The 15,474-nt window shown below is 41.6% G+C and overlaps 1 non-coding gene across 1 annotated transcript; it reads left to right on the top strand.

The window, feature by feature from the left end:
* Nucleotides 1–420: 420 nt before the first annotated feature.
* Nucleotides 421–492, top strand: Trnae-cuc. The gene has a single exon. It is a non-coding gene; the product is annotated as a tRNA-Glu (tRNA).
* The last annotated feature ends 14,982 nt before the right edge of the window (nucleotides 493–15,474 follow it).

Here is a 15,474-nt window from a genome sequence, read left to right as displayed (position 1 = left end):
ATGGAATCATTTTCCCCACCTAAAACTACGGATGCAAGAAGAACGCAATCAGAAAAGAGCAACATATTCACAATGATTCATAGAGAGCAATACACATTAGGAGGATTAATCAGAAGCGCAATGTGACGAAACGTACTTCTGCAAACTATGAAACGAAATTACGAAAACAAACTTGAAAGTCTAAAAATCAACCAATAATAAAGCGAAATGATGGACTGATAAACTTTGAGCGCTTGTGGTGGCGTGGCAACGAACGAAGGTCGTATTAACGGAAGTCCGTATATAATTACACGCCTGTGGTGAGTTGTACGCTACGCCGAAAAACAGACCAGAGCGTTGCTACTACTTTTAAATCTGTATATGCATGGACGACATAAGTGAGAGTAATTGTTCCTTGTGAAAGAAAGAAACTTACATGAGTCCGGTATGGTCTAGTGGCTAGGATACCTGGCTCTCACCCAGGAGGCTCGGGTTCGATTCCCGGTACCGGAATAATATTTTTCGTAACGCGCTTTGCTTTTTATGTGCCTGTATATTGTAGAGGCAATGTACCAGTAGATAGACGTCGAATATCAGTTCAGATGCTTGCACTACAGTTGACCCTTCTCTCATATGTAAATTATTTACAAAGTTACTTTTCGTCTTTCCTAAATTCTGAATAGGGCTTTAATTCCTAATATTGTTCTCCACATAAATGTAAAAAGAAACATTTAACGACTAAATTTCAGCTTTAACAAACAGACCAGAAACAAAACTAAAAGTAAGATCTACATCAAATTACAAAAAAGGTAAAAAATTCGCTTTTTGACATATCAAAGATCCCTTTGTAATGCAGTGATACATTTCTTTCAGTATTGTAAAAATAGTTTATATATGTTAAAAAAGTATCGGAATGTAAATTTTAACCATTCAGAACGCAGAATTCCGGCGTTTGTCACGTCAGTCTATCGTCGTGTTAATGCTTTTGAGACCCAAGCATTAGGAGTTAAGGATGTATAAAATCTGCATGAGACAGAAATTAGCACACATCTGGAGAACCTCGGCTAACGCAGTAACCTGCGGACTTCATGACACCGGATAGTATGCACGAAAAGGAACGCAGTTAACTTGTTAAAAGGATTAAGTTTACATTACCTAATAACAGGTCTGACAACTGATGGTCGCATGTTAATCTGAACCAGAAATGACAAATAAAACTTAAATTTTCTGATCAGAGCTATTACATCGAAAAGAGAAGGAAGAATATACCGTCTATCAGGTAGGAAGAGGACTGAAGCATTTATCGCCTTGGATAAAAAAGAATAGTCTGATGCACGGAGAATTTTCACATGACATAATTTGTTTTATTTTCCTTTCTATCATTACTTTTTTTAATCAAGAAGAAGGTAATTTAAGTCACATGAAAAAAATTATATTTATCAACACTATTTTAAACATACAAGTTATACACTGAGGATAGCTTTTAACCCTTTCTAAGACCCAAAGAAGCGGACTTAATGATTTTAATCTGAATGACAATTTTACCAGCGTTTTTTCAACATAAAATGAGAAGACTTACTTTGTTCACACATGGCAACAAGGACATTTTTTTTTTCTTTTCTCTTTTATTTTCGTTTTGAAACGAAGTAGTATTTTTTTCTATCCTTCGACACATTTCCAGGTATATTTTTCACATGGCAGAAAAAACACACACCAATAATGAAGAATGTTAGCGAGCACGTAAAAGAAGTGGCTAGGAAATTTGGGAGGACCAGGTTCGATTCCCGGCACAGAAACATACTTGTCCAGCAGTTCAGAGTGTCGAGGTTTCACTCTTTCACCCCCGTCTCAAGATAAACACATAGGCGTTGAAATGAGTGGCAGAGCTGTAATCATGGAAGAAGAGACAGTGCTTGGATATGTGACAGATGACGCTACAAAGATGTGTGGCCGGTTAGCTCAGGAGGTTACTGAAGTTTTCATGGACGGACTTCCAAAAATGTCGTGCGGCATCCGCACAGATGAAGAGAACAAAAAACGAATACATTAGGACTTCATACTCACAATGGAAAGTCGTGGGTTAACCCACACGCAGACAACCGAATTTATCGGTTCCAAAAGACAATGCTTTCTCCAGCTTGACATTTCCAGATGTGGTACCCCCCAATGGCGCAGCATTATACAGTCTGAGAAAAGAAGGTTGGACTCAGTCGTTTGCGGCTGCAAACTTAGGCGACTGTAAGTAGCGAGTAAACACTAGTTTTCTTGGCAAACCATCTGATGTCGTACTTGGTGCACCTCGTTTGAATAATGTTTTAGGACAGTGTACAGATGCAGGGCAGTTGAGAGCCAGGAATGGGCCCAGAGCACAGTGCTTGAGTGGCCCCCATGTCCAAATACAGCAATGCATTTTTTTCTTAGTTTTGACAACCTTTATCATAAATCAGGAAGTATTGGAGCTACATGAAAAGACTTGTTGAGATGAAACACAGAATAAATATAATTTCTTATTAAAGAAGTATATGTTCACAAATACAGTTTACGCTATGGTATTATCCGTTGTATGAGATATTGCCTGCAGGATCCGAGTGAACTATAGTCCGATCCATGAACGATGGCGCTCCAAGCAGCTCGACACTCAGATGGGAATTGCATTATTGCCAGTTCCAGGTAACAGTTGGGGTAAGCGTATACATATGCTCTGTGCTTGAAGAAAGCATGTATGAGGGTTGCCCAGAAAGTAATGCATCGCGTTTTTTCTTCGACAATTCTCTATTGAACATAATGATAGTTACTCACACGAAAGAATAGTGTTTTTACCTAGACACCCTATTTTTCCACGTTCTCTCTATCCCATTCTGTGGACATCCTCCACAGCGAAAAAGGGCGTGAATGCCCTGTCGATACCAGTCCTCGTTCTGGTGGCAGAGCCAGTGCTTCACTGTGCGAACTTCCTTCGCTGATTGACATAAGCAGCGCCAACTGCCGAGTCTTAATGGGTCTGTCGTCGTGAATGACATCAGCAGCTCGCTGCAACATGTCAGGTGTGACGGACATTGATGGTCTTCCCGACCGCTGCAAATCGTGAAGCTTCGCTGAACCGCCATCTGACGACCTCACCCTCTGTGCCCCACGGTTAACTGTGCTTCTGCCAACAGCAGTGCTCAGGAAAGGTTGCACAAGTGTTTGTGAATATTCCCCACAGTTTCTTTCTCTCCAGTGAGAATTTCAATGACGGCATGTTGCTTGTGACGTACATGACGTACAGAGGCCATTTTGAAACTGTTCTGCAGCTACGCTATCTGTCGGAAGTGACGGAAACTTAGCACACTCGCTCAGGAGACTTCAAATAATACATACGTAACGTTTCACATTGTTTTCGGCTGAGAAAAAAATGCGGTGCATTACATCTGGGGCAACCCTCGTATTCTGCAAATTGTTCTCGCTTGCTTGTCTAGAATTTTTCGGTTACCAATAGCATCGGCTGTAACCTGTCATCGTTAGTGACTCCAACTAAGAGTTGGTCATGGTGTAGTAGGTTGAATTAGTGTGTGCAGTAGTGTACACAGTTGTATCATTGAGCCACTATTAACAGCATTAACTGTAAGCCCGAACACGTATTCGGTGCACTTATTATCTTGTATTACAGAGAGTATGAACATTCGAGGAAATTACTACACGCACAAAGAAAGTTGACACTCGGCGTCATGGCTGATGGGAGCGATCGTAAAGGCATTTCCCATTTACAGTCGCTTCCATATGCCACCGCGCCGAGTGTCAACTTTTTTTGCGAGGATAATACACGTAATATGACAATCACCTTGAAATTTTAAGCCTGTGCATCTTACACAAAAGGTCAAATGATTCAAAAGTAATGTATTCAAAGTTTGAAATATGAATTGTTTCAAATATTTCATTTCTTCTTATAAATCTATTGTGACATCATCATAGTATTCACTGGTAAATAACTTTCATGCTTCAGTGACCTGATCGTCAGTTATATTTTGAGTATTTCCATAAAAATCCCGATGTTTCATCAGAAACAGCTGTCATCCCTGGCAATGGAGTGCATCTTGATCGACTCATCCATGCTGATCAGTCGACAATGACCAGAGAATTGTGTGCAATGATGAATGCGGGATGTGACGCCTTGGAAACAATCTTGGAACATCTACTTTGCCACACGTCTGTGCGGATAAATCCTGCAGATTCTTACAGAGGAAAAAAAACCCTCACTGAATAGAAATTTGTTAGGAACTGTTGCACAAATATGAAGCTGAAAGTGACAATTTTCTGAATAGCATCATCACCAAAGGTGAGACATGTTGTCACCATTATGAGTCAGAATCCAAAATACAGTCCATGGAATGGCGACATGCGAATTCTCTGTCAAAGAAGAAATTCAAGACAGCCATCTGCAGGCAAAGTGATGTGTACATTCTTCTAGGATATCAGGGTGTAGTTCTTTAGGATGTCCTGGAGCCTGGAGAAGCTGTCAATTCAGCACACTACAAGAGGACACTGACTGAGCTGAAAGCATGAATTTACAGGGGAAGACCAGAGAAGACTAACTTTCACCTGCAACATGATAACAAGAGGTCCCATACCAGTTTTGCGACCATGCAATTCATTGCAAAACTCAGGTGAAATGTCTTCCACATCCACCCTACAGTCCCGAGTTAGTAGCATCAGACTTCCATCTCTTTGGGCCTCTGAAAAATGGACTATTTGGAGAAAATTTTCAAGACTTAGATGCAAAACTGTAAGGAAGTAGTTAACCTCAGCTGGTTGAGTTTTGTGAGTGTGGCAGGCAGGCTCAGGTTCATTGTTGGCAAAAGCGCATAATGAATGGTGGTGACTATGTGTAAAAAGATCTGTGTATCTCCTGCAGCTTCCATGAATAGAAATAGGAGGGGTTACTTTCGGAACGACCCTCATAGAACCCAATATGTTGTCCTCGACAGTGACTGTTCATCAGAGACAAGTGTATCATCAAGACTGCCCTAGGAAAGTGTGATAGAACAGCTGCTGTTCTCTATATACATAAATGGTTTGGCATACGGGGTGTGCAGTAATCTGGTTGTTTGCTGATGATACTGCTGTATTGTACGGTAAGGTCGAAGTTTCGTGGCTGTAGGAATATACAAGATGACTTGGACAAAATTTGCATTTGGTGTGATGAATGGCAGCTACCTCTAAATGTGGGAAAATTTAAGTTAATGCAGATAAATAGGAAAAACACACCTGTAATGTTCAGTTACAGAAGTAGTAGTGTTCTGCTAGACAGTTGCACCATTTAAATATTTGGGTGTGAGGCTGCAAAGTGATATGAAATGGAACAAGCATGTGATGGCCGAGGTAGGGAAGGCAAATGGTAGACTTGGGTTTATTGGGAGAATCCTGGGAATAGGTGGCTCATCTGTAAATGAGACATCATATAGGACACTGTCCTTAACTATTCTTGAATACTGCTTGAGTGTTTGGGACCTGTACCAGGCTGAATTAAATGAAGACATAGAAGCAATTCAGAGGCAGGCTACTAGATTTGTTAGGGCTAGGTTCAAAGAACCCGTCAGTGTTATGGAGGTGTTTTGGGAACCCAATTGGGATCCCTGGAGGGAAGGTGACATTCTTTTCGAGGAACACTATTGAGAAAATTTAGAGAACTGAAATTTGAAACAGACTACCAAATGCTTCTACTGCCACAAACATACATTCCACATAAGGACCACGAAGAGAAGATATGAGAAATTAGGGTTCAGACAGATGCATAGAGACAGGTAGTTTTCCCATGTTCTATTTACAAATGGAACAGGAAAGGAAATGACTAGTATTTGTACAGGGTACCCTCTGCAATGCACTATATGGTGGCCTTTGGAGTATCTATGTAGATATAGATGTAGACACTACAATAGTTAAGTAGAGATTTTACCTCACACAACAGCTGTCCATTACATATGCTAACATAATAAAAATTTTAAGGGCGAAAACCAGTATTTTCAGTTTTGCTTCAATGTGAACATTCTCAGAAAAAGTGTATTGGCCTACATAGTTTTACCAAGTAGAAACACTGGTAGAGTCGAAATTTTTTTAATGCTGCTTTAAATTTGTTTCATCTTGGCTGGCAGTCCATTATAACGATTCGTACGAGTGTAGCTCACATGCCTTTGAGTGGTTTTTTTGTTCGCTGGGTGTAGAGTGCTGTGCTATTGTGGTTATTGTAGTTATGATAGATAGATATTCAGTGATCACAGGCCCTCCAGACCACGCGATGCTTCTACAAATTGCCTCCATTCCTTCCTGTTTTGTGCCCGGTTCCTCCAGGTGTCAATTCCCAGGGCTGCTAGGTCCTTCGCCAGATCGTCCATCCAGCGCTGCCTTGGTCGTCCAGTACGGCGTTTGTTGTTTGGTTTCCCCGTTAGTGCCATCTTCGCTTGTCTTCCATCTGGCATACGGGTGACATGGCCCACCCATTGTATCCTTTTGCTCTTTATCTTTTGTAGGATAATTGGTTGTGCCATCAGAAGGTAGATTCCCTCGCTTTTCCTCCTCCTCCTCCTCCATCATTGTCCGTATTCTAAAACTGGTCCCCATATCTTCCTCATTACTCTTCTTTCAAATATTAATAGTTTTTCCCTTTCTCACTTAGTCATGCTCCATGTTCCTGAACCGTACATTACTGCTGAGCGTATCACTGTGTTGTAGATTTTCATCTTAGTGTTCACTGAGATCGATTTATAGCCAAGAGTCTCTCTGAAGGAATGCATGCATTTCGTTCCCACTGGTATTCTTTCCTTGCTGTCCATTTTTATGTTGTTGTCTGTAGCAAACCAAGATCCAAGTATTTGAACTGGTCTACTCTCTTGGACCTCTTGCCATCTGTCTCAAGATATTCTACCTGCTCTTGTCTTCTTCTTAACTGCATGAACTCTGTTTTGTCTCAATTAACTGAGAGCCCTACCTTCTGTGCACTATTGTCCATTTTCTGGTACTTTTCTTTCAACATGTGCTTTCATTCACTTAATAGTACTTTGTCATCTGCATATGCGAGACAGTTGAAGTTACTATCCATCTCTACTCCAGCCTACTCCTGTCACCTACACTCTTATTACTTTCTCTACGATGACACTGAACAGAACACATGAGAGAGCATCCCCTTGTCTGAGGCCTGTCTCAATCTCGAATGTTTCTGATGTGGCTCCTCGGAAATGTACTGCTGCCTTTGACCCTTCCATACAAGCTTGCACCATTCTCACTAGCTTCTCAGGAACTCTGAAGTCACGCATTGCATTGCATAGGCTATTCCTATGGATGCTATCATTGTTGCTGTTGTGGTCTTCAGTCCTGAGACTGGTTTGATGTAGCTCTCCATGCTAATCCATCCTGTGCAAGCTTCTTCATCTCCCAGTACCTACTGCAACCTACATCCTTCTGAATCTGCTTCGTGTATTCGTCTCTTGGTCTCCATCTACGATTTTTACCCTCCACGCTGCCCTCCAATGCTAAATTTGTGATCCCTTGATACCTCAAAACATGTCCTACTACCAACCGATCCCTTCTTCTAGTCAAGTTGTGCCACAAACTTCTCTTCTCACCAATCCTATTCAATACCTCCTCATTAGTTATGTGATCTACCCACCTTATCTTCAGCATTCTTCTGTAGCACCACATTTCGAAAGCTTCTATTCTCTTCTGGTCCAAACTAGTTATCGTCCATGTTTCACTTCCATACATGGCTACACTCCATACAAATACTTTCAGAATTCCTGACACTTAAATCTATACTCGATGTTAACAAATTTCTCTTCTTCAGAAACGATTTCCTTGCCATTGCCAGTCTACATTTTATATCCTCTCTACTTCGACCATCATCAGTTATTTTACTCCCTAAATAGCAAAACTCCTTTGCTACTTTAAGTGTCTCATTTCCTAATCTAATTCCCTCAGCATCACCCGATTTGATTTGACTACATGCTATCATATGCACGTTGAAAATCGATGAACAGGCTGTAGATATCTTTATCATATTCCCAATGTTTTTCAAACAATTGTCTTAGTGTGAAAATTTGATCGATTGTCGATCGGTTTGGTCGAAAGCCATCTTGGTACTGCTGTATGTTGTTCTCTATGAATGGTTCCAGTTCTCTGAGGAAAATGATGGACATCACCTTATGCGTTACGTTCAACAAGCTGATTCCTCTGTAGTTACCGCATTCCATTTTGCTTCCCTTCTTGTATATTGGGCATATTATAGCCAATTTCCATTCTTCTGGCAGTATCTCCTACTCCCATATCAACTGGATCAGTTTATATATCTGTAAGTTTAAACTCTCACCTCCCCCCCCCCTTGATTAATTCTGATCTTATTTCATCCTCCCCTGGGACTTTGTTTTTTCTGAGTCCTTTGATTGCGATTTTCACGTCTTCTTCCTTAATTTCCCATTCTTCTTCATTTTCCTTTCCTCCGTTGTGTTTGCAGGTAATATCCCACCTCGGTCTGAGTGATTAAACTGTTCTCAGAAGTATTCTTTCCATCTTTCTACAATTCTTTCCTTGTCATTTATCAAGTTGCCATTCTGATCTCATGAAAAAAGCTGGGTTCTTAAATCCATGTTTCCGATTTTTTATGTATTGGGAGATTTGCCTTGGGTTCTTGTTTTGGCGCTCTGCCTCAACTTGTTCTAGCAAACTGGTTAGATATATTCTGTGGTGTCACCGCCAGACACCACACTTGCTAGGTGGTAGTTTAAATCGGCCGCGGTCCATTTAGTACATGTCGGACCCGCGTGTCGCCACTGTGTGATCGCAGACCTAGCGCCACCACAAAGCAGGTCTCGTGATACGAACAAGAACTCGCCCCAGTTGTACGGACGACCTAGCTAGCGACTAGATGTACGAAGCCTTTTTCTCTCATTAGCCGAGAGACAGAATAGCCTTCAGCTAAGTTAATGGCTACGAACTAGCAAGGCGCCATTAGCCTTACAGTGATTGTAATTAAAGTCTCCTGTGTATCGTCAAGAGCGATGTACCACAATGATTGATTAAAGATAAGTATTAATCCAGCTACGTACTTTTCTTCATAGCATTAATTACGTAGCCTGTTCCAGTACTTCACGCCCGTCTGCGTTAGTCTAGCGTGCATTTTCAGCCATCTCTATCTACAAGGTGTTGGCCCAGCTGCCGACACATCATATTCTCTTCTCTGCTCTTAGGATTCGCTTTGTCTCCCTTCTGATGTTGATAAAATGTTCCCTTTTCTGCTCATTCTCCCTGTCAGCTAGCCACTTCTCTCTCATCTCCCTCCTCCTTTCTGTAGCCTTCTGGCATGTCTCGTTGAACCATTTCATCTTCTTCATTATCTTCTTTTTTCCCAATATATCCTCTGCTACACTTAGTACTTTGGACTTTATTTCTTTCCACCTTTCCTCCACGTTCTCTCTTGGTTCTATGTTCTCTAGGACCTCAAAACTGTTTTTGATCTCTATAGCATATTGTTCTTTAATAGCACTTTCTTGTAGTTTCTAAACATTCAAAGCAGGTTCTAGTGTCCCCTTCTTCTTATGCACGTAGGTGAACACGAGTTTAAGCCTGCAAACAACGACAAAGTGGTCTGACACACAGTCTGCTCGTCTATACAACCTGACATCCACGACTCTATGGCTATAGCTCTGGTCCACTAAGATGTGGTATATCTGGTTGGTGGTTGTTCCATCCGGTGAACACCATGTTCCCTTATGTATTCTCTTGTGTTTCAAATAAGTTGAACTTACTCCCAGGTTCTTTGAGATAGCTAAGCTGATCATCCTCTGACCATTCTTATTGGTCCCATGGTGAAAACTGTGCCTTCATATAGTTGGCATGTAGAATTCTTCTTTTCCTGGTTTTCCATTAAAATCTCCCAGCACTATCCTGATATTTCTAGTTGGTGTGCTCTCAATTGTTTGTTCTTGTTGGTCATATAACTCTTCCTTTTCCTCATCTGTTTTATCCTCAGTTGGGGGCATGAACATTGATGCATGTGATGTCTGACACTTGGTATGTAGGATATTCTCTCGTTAACAGCTTTGAATTCCTTCAGCGAATTTGGTGCTTTGTTGTGTATTAGAAAACCAGTGCCGAATTCGTGTTTATCTACACATCTGCCGTAGAATAGTGTGTATCCATCCTCTTTGTGAGTTCCTTCTCCTAGCGATCTTGTGTCTTGCACTGCCACCAGGTCCAGTTTATATCGGTTAATTTCTGAGACTATAGACTGGATGGTTCTTGGTCTTTACAGGCTCCGAACATTCCAAGATCCAAAATTAAAATTTCTAAATCGTGTGCCATTTGTCGTTTGCAGTTTTCGTATTCCATTGTATCTATCCATGTCCGAAGCAAGTTTGTTTTTCGTAAGAAGAGTTTTTTTTTACAGGATTGGGTTGTTAGCCCAATGCCCCACTCTCCTCTTTTATCTGCGCTTGGGACTTTCAGTGGCTGTTGCAAGGCAAATGACCCCAGGCGGAGTTATGGAACTCGGCATTTGTTTGAAAGAGCGCAAAGTGGACCCTAACATATAAAACACATATGTATGTAAATAATGAAGGTATTGTTAGTATTTTAAGCTTTTTGAATATGGGTTCGTATTCTTCTGTAACAAAAAAGTGGTTTTAGACGGTTGGTGCTGAAACATCAAAATATTATTCTGTATGCTGCAGGAGACTGAAAATAGACAAAATATTCAGTCCTGGTACCTCAGTAGCCAAAGTATTCCATCCTGGCACCCCCTGAGATAAATGCATTTGTAATAATTCTAAGAGCAAAACGTGCTGAGTTTAGTTTATGTGAAAGTTTCACTACATGTCCATCAAGATTTAAGTTTTAATCAACATGAATCTCCAGCAGTTTTGTAGATGTCATTCTGTCTATGGCTTTATTACCCAAAACCACCTCAGGATTTAAATTTTGGCTTATTATGTTGAACTGCATATCACTTTTTTTTATTTGCATGTAGTGTGAACCTGTTTGCATTGAACCAGGAGTGGACACACCCTAATACTTTATCAGTAGTTGTTGGAATCAGTTGCTTTAGTGCACTTTTTATACTATTATCATCTGGAAATAGCATGGCATTTGCTATACCAACAGATGATGTGTGGATGTTGTTTACATAAACAAGAATCAATATGGGCCTAAATGCTGCCTTGTGGTTCTCCTGTTTCCACTTTCTTTTGCATCTGATAATGTATTTTGTGGTTGGAGGATGGTGACATCGGTCCTACAGTCTGCATTTGTTTTGTAGATATGGTTCAGACCCCTTTTTCCCTACCCCATGAATACCTAATGCATCTAGTTTTTCTAAAAGAATTCCATGAATGACAATGTCAGATGCATTTAGGGATCTGAATGTACTCCTACTATGCTATTGTCTTTTTTCTAGACTTTTGATTATTTGTCCAGTTAAGTACATTTCTACTGTTTTTGCATTTGTGTCGGTAGGTAACACAACATTGATGTTAATGGCAGTGACACCTGTCATGCTCTGGTACCCACGAACACATCTGATCTTCGTCCAGACTTTGGAATGTGACGTTGGCACCCATTGGTCGAGACATACATCTCCCAACATTCCTGTTTCCATCTTTTTATAACTTGGTGAACATGGGCATGGAGCTGTTTAAAAGATGTTAGGTGCTCTATGGAAGGATGCCAATTATGTCGCTGTAGAACTCGCCGACGGTCTTTAATGGTCTCAGCGATTTCCGGCGACCACCAAGGTAATGACTTTCACTGGAGCATCTAAAGAACAAGGGATCGAGTTTTCCGCCGCAAAAACGATCGTTCTAGTGACACGCTCAACTACCGCATCGAAGGTCCATCTGGGGGAGATCCAACGGTGACAGCAGAGGTGAATGCTTCCCAGTCTGCCTTGTTTAAAGCCCATCTTGGCAGACGTATGGGGGAATGGTGCTGGGGGTCGTGACAGAAACAGGAGAAAGTGGTCACTACCACACAAGTCATCGTGGGTTCTCCAGTGTGGACACTTGAGAGAAGTCCTGGGCTGCATATGGATAAATCAGTGGCCAAGTAAGTGCCATGAGCCACACTTAAATGTGTTGGGGTCTAGTATTTAAGAGGCAGAGATCGAGTTGAGACAGGAAAGTTTCGATATCTCTACCTCTGCCAGTAAGCACAGTGCCACCCCACAAGCAGTTATGGGCGTTAAAATCTGCCAAAAGTAGGAAGGGTTTAAGGAGTTGATGAATCAGTGCAGCCAATGCGTTCCCAAGTACTGCACCAACTGGAGGAAGAAATACGTTGCAGACAGTTATTTCCTACATCATCCTCATCCATACAGCCACAGCTTCAAGAAGGGCTTGAAGGGGCATAGGTTCACTGCATACTGAGTACAGGACATAGACACAAACTCCACATGACACTCTAGTATAGTTGCTATGGTTCTTGTAATATCCCCTACAGCCACAGACGGCAGGTGTCCACATTGCCAGGAAAAAGGTTTCCTGGAGGGCAATGGAGATAGCGGGTGTAAAGCTTAACAGTTGCCACAGCTCAGCCAGGTGGTGGAAAATACCGCAGCAATTCCACTGGAGGATGACATTTTCTTGAGGCTGGGAAGACATGAAACACGCAAGAAGGCAGGTTACGCCTCAGGGTCACCTGCTGCCACTGACTAAGTATTTGTATCCATTCCTTCTGTGGATGAGGCGTCAGTGAGATCCAGGTCCTCAGGAGATGTTGAGACCTCCACCTCATCCGCAGGTACAGAATTGGTAGGAAATCGTGGTGTTGGGGCCACCGGAGGGTCCTTTTTCCTAGTAGACTTCTTTGTTTGCTTGCCCTCACGCTTCTCTTTAGGGGCTTGCTGGAAGGACTTCTCTGAAGTAACTGCAGGCGTGGAGGAAGACCGTGAAGGTCTTTGTCCAGCAGCTTTTGGCTCCTTTAGCCACTGGCGAGTGTCCGCTATGGCATCAAGGGTACGGAGGTACTCTGGAGGCCCAGAGGGCCCATTGTTCGTGGCTCACAGTGTGGTATGACTGGTACTTGTGGTGGCGATAGTAATGTAGCTGCAGCATATGTGGACATCAACTGAATGGGGTGTAATCTTTCAAATTTACTTTTACCCTCTTGGTAAGTCAACTGGTCCAGGACCTTGTACTCCATGATATTCTGTGTGCCCAAATTTCTAGCACCTGAAGCACCGCATAGTAGGAGGAACGTATGGTCTAACGTCACAGTGGTAAACCATAACCTTGACATTTTTAGACAATGAATCACCTTCAAAGGTCAAGATGAAGGCACTGGTAGCAACCGTGTTGTCTTTGGGTTCCCTGTAAACACATCGGATGAAATGAACAGGCTGTCATTCTAGATTAGCGCGGAGCTCGTTGTCAGACTGCAACAGGAGGTCATTTGGGAAAATAATCCCCTGGTACATGTTGAGGATTTCACGGGCAGCGACGAAAACAGGAATATCACCCAGCCAGTCAAAAGCAAGTAGCGCCCAGGATTGGGCTGGAGATGTGGTGTGAATCAAGACTGCATCGCTTCTCAGCCTGGACAGTGCTGTCACTTCCCCAAACTTCTACTCAAGACATTCAACAAAAAATTGAAGCTTCACAAGTAGAACGGAGTCCTCGTACATTCTGCTACAAACTAAATACCGAGGTGAATATGGCTCTCTTCTTTCTGTAGCCTCATGTTCCTCCCATGGTCTAGTGAGCAAGGGAAACTATTTAGGGTCATATCTTTCAGCATTGCACCCTATCTTACCCGTCTTAGAGACTGCTGGCGCCATACAGTCACCACCAAGAGATGACTTAATCCGCTTCATTGCTGGTCATCTGCCCTGATGCCACTCACTCTGATCAGGGGCTCTCCCCACGAGCACCACCCAGCCACAGCAAAGGCCACCTAGCATGATGGCCGTTGGCAGTAGTCCTGATGCTGAAAGAAGACAGGAATCTGCGCCTTGGTATACGTGGGGAGTTTACAGCTCAGGCATCAGCAGTGCGATCCTTGTGTTGTTACCACAAAATGGATACATGACTGCCTCACCACAACGGACTGGCTACCGTGCTAGATATTGGGATCAGAGAAATCTGCGCCTTGGTATACGTGGGGAGTTTACAGCTCAGGCATCAGCAGTGCGATCCTTGTGTTGTTACCACAAAATGGATACATGACTGCCTCACCACAACGGACTGGCTACCGTGCTAGATATTGGGATCAGAGAAATCCCATATTTTCATGGGGGTAAAAGTGGACAGGAGACAATGGAAGAAGACAATGAACCTCACCAAAATAGTGGAACTGCATGTGGAGATGCAAAGCCATGACAAGAGGTTCAGGAGATTGAATCAAAGTATGTTTCCTTACCGGGAATCGAACCTCGTCCTACCAAATTTCCTAGCCACTTCTTTTACGTGCTCGCTAACATTCTTCATTATTGGTGTGTGTTTTTTCTGCCATGTGAAAAATATACCTGGAAATGTGTCGAAGGATAGAAAAAAATACTACTTCGTTTCAAAACGAAAATAAAAGAGAAAAGAAAAAAAAATGTCCTTGTTGCCATGTGTGAACAAAGTAAGTCTTCTCATTTTATGTTGAAAAAACGCTGGTAAAATTGTCATTCAGATTAAAATCATTAAGTCCGCTTCTTTGGGTCTTAGAAAGGGTTAAAAGCTATCCTCAGTGTATAACTTGTATGTTTAAAATAGTGTTGATAAATATAATTTTTTTCATGTGACTTAAATTACCTTCTTCTTGATTAAAAAAAGTAATGATAGAAAGGAAAATAAAACAAATTATGTCATGTGAAAATTCTCCGTGCATCAGACTATTCTTTTTTATCCAAGGCGATAAATGCTTCAGTCCTCTTCCTACCTGATAGACGGTATATTCTTCCTTCTCTTTTCGATGTAATAGCTCTGATCAGAAAATTTAAGTTTTATTTGTCATTTCTGGTTCAGATTAACATGCGACCATCAGTTGTCAGACCTGTTATTAGGTAATGTAAACTTAATCCTTTTAACAAGTTAACTGCGTTCCTTTTCGTGCATACTATCCGGTGTCATGAAGTCCGCAGGTTACTGCGTTAGCCGAGGTTCTCCAGATGTGTGCTAATTTCTGTCTCATGCAGATTTTATACATCCTTAACTCCTAATGCTTGGGTCTCAAAAGCATTAACACGACGATAGACTGACGTGACAAACGCCGGAATTCTGCGTTCTGAATGGTTAAAATTTACATTCCGATACTTTTTTAACATATATAAACTATTTTTACAATACTGAAAGAAATGTATCACTGCATTACAAAGGGATCTTTGATATGTCAAAAAGCGAATTTTTTACCTTTTTTGTAATTTGATGTAGATCTTACTTTTAGTTTTGTTTCTGGTCTGTTTGTTAAAGCTGAAATTTAGTCGTTAAATGTTTCTTTTTACATTTATGTGGAGAACAATATTAGGAATTAAAGCCCTATTCAGAATTTAGGAAA

Source organism: Schistocerca piceifrons, chromosome 3 (genome assembly GCF_021461385.2).
Source record: "Schistocerca piceifrons isolate TAMUIC-IGC-003096 chromosome 3, iqSchPice1.1, whole genome shotgun sequence".
NCBI classification, from domain to species: domain Eukaryota; kingdom Metazoa; phylum Arthropoda; class Insecta; order Orthoptera; family Acrididae; genus Schistocerca; species Schistocerca piceifrons.
This window is presented reverse-complemented; position numbering and strand designations above follow the sequence as displayed.